Below are 1,839 nucleotides of genomic sequence, written 5' to 3'. Positions count from 1 at the left end.
AGCTGTTTAAAAATGCGTTTATTAAGGAGTTAGACCGTGGGCGGCTATTGGCTTTTGATAGATAAGATACCTCTGTCTGTTGTCATGGAGATGCCCCACGAGCCTGGTTAACAGCATTTCAGAAAGTACAGAGAGTACAGGTGCTGGCATAAATGACATATTTGAAACTGTGTTTTTCAAAGGTGTTGTGGACCCTGTGACTGAGACATCCTAGTCCCCCTTTGTGTCTGAAAGTTATTTTTAAAAACTGTCATGACGCAGCAACAATCTGCGTCACAGCGTTTTTTTTTGCACACCAGCTGGTGTACAACATGGAGGAAATGTATGACACATTGTCAGTAGATCTCGGATAGGCCAGACCTATTTGCTTTGCCGATCCTTGTGTGATATTGTCATTGGCGGAACAAACAGTGCATGTGAGTGGCAAAACCTACTGTCAGAAGTGGGATTCGAACCCACGCCTCCAGAGGAGACTGCGACCTGAACGCAGCGCCTTAGACCGCTCGGCCATCCTGACACAGTACATCTATATGTATGGCTCACCTTCCAGCCCACGAAAGGACAGCTCCTCACAGGTTTATTATACGTTTCTTACTTCTGTCTTTACATTACAAAACTTCCTGTCCAGGGGGCTGGTGGGGTTCAGAGATGTTTCTAAAGATGAATCAGGACCCTGGATACCAAGAGCTTCTACACTGTGGCCTCGGGCCGTCGCTGGACACAGCTCCATCATTTACTAATCCCCCTCCCCCACACATTCTGGATAGTGTGTGTAAAAGTCGTCTTTGGTTTCTGCGGATAAAACATATGTTTTCCTTTACAGCGTTACTGCAAAGGTGTCACTGTAGAGGAAAATTGCAAAAGTCACAGAACATCCCTCAAAGAAAGATTGTGCTTTATACTCCGCAGCTGCAGCTCAGTCCGGGCTCAGCGGCTGCAGCTCAGTCCGGGCTCAGCAGCTGCGGCTCAGTCTGGGGTCAAGGGTGCAGCTCAGTCCGGGCTCGGGGGTGCAGCTCAGTCCGGGCTCGGGGGGGTGCAGCTCAGTCCGGGCTCAGCGGCTGCAGCTCAGTCCGGGCTCAGCGGCTGCAGCTCAGTCCGGGCTCAGTGGCTGCAGCTCAGTCCGGGGTCAGTGGCTGCAGCTCAGTCCGGGGTCAGCGGCTGCAGCTCAGTCCGGGCTCAGTGGCTGCAGCTCAGTCTGGGCTCAGTGGCTGCAGCTCAGCCCAGGCTCAGCGAGTGCAGCTCAGTCTGGGCTCAGCAGGTGCAGCTCAGTCTGGGCTCAGCGAGTGCAGCTCAGTCTGGGCTCAGCAGGTGCAGCTCAGTCCGGGCTCAGAGAGTGCAGCTCAGTTCAGGCTCAGCAGGTGCAGCTCAGTCCGGGCTCAGCGGCTGCAGCTCAGTCCGGGCTCAGTGGGTGCAGCTCAGTTTAGGTTCGGGGGTGCAGTTCAGTCGGGGCTCAGAGGCTGCAGCTCAGGCCGGGTTCAGCGGGTGCAGCTCAGTCCTGGCTCAGCAGGTGCAGCTCAGTCCGGGGTCAGAGGGTGCAGCTCAGTCTGGGCTCAGCATCTGCAGCTCAGCCCAGGCTCAGCGAGTGCAGCTCAGTCCGGGCTCAGCAGGTGCAGCTCAGCCCAGGCTCAGGGGGTGCAGCTCAGCCCAGGCTCAGAGAGTGCAGCTCAGTTCAGGCTCAGCAGGTGCAGCTCAGTCCGGGCTCAGCGGGTGCAGCTCAGTCCGGCTTCAGCGACTGCAGCTCAGTCCGGGCTCAGTGGGTGCAGCTCAGTTTAGGCTCGGGGGTGCAGTTCAGTCGGGGCTCAGAGGCTGCAGCTCAGGCCGGGTTCAGCGGATGCAGCT

General features: G+C 56.6%; 1 non-coding gene across 1 annotated transcript; it reads right to left on the bottom strand.

The window, feature by feature from the left end:
• Nucleotides 1-434: 434 nt before the first annotated feature.
• On the bottom strand, nt 435-517 carry TRNAL-CAG (transfer RNA leucine (anticodon CAG)). The gene has a single exon. It is a non-coding gene; the product is annotated as a tRNA-Leu (tRNA).
• Between the last annotated feature and the right edge of the window lie 1,322 nt (nt 518-1,839).

Source organism: Lissotriton vulgaris, chromosome 1_1, assembly GCF_964263255.1.
Source record: "Lissotriton vulgaris chromosome 1_1, aLisVul1.2, whole genome shotgun sequence".
NCBI lineage: Eukaryota > Metazoa > Chordata > Amphibia > Caudata > Salamandridae > Lissotriton > Lissotriton vulgaris.
This window is presented reverse-complemented; position numbering and strand designations above follow the sequence as displayed.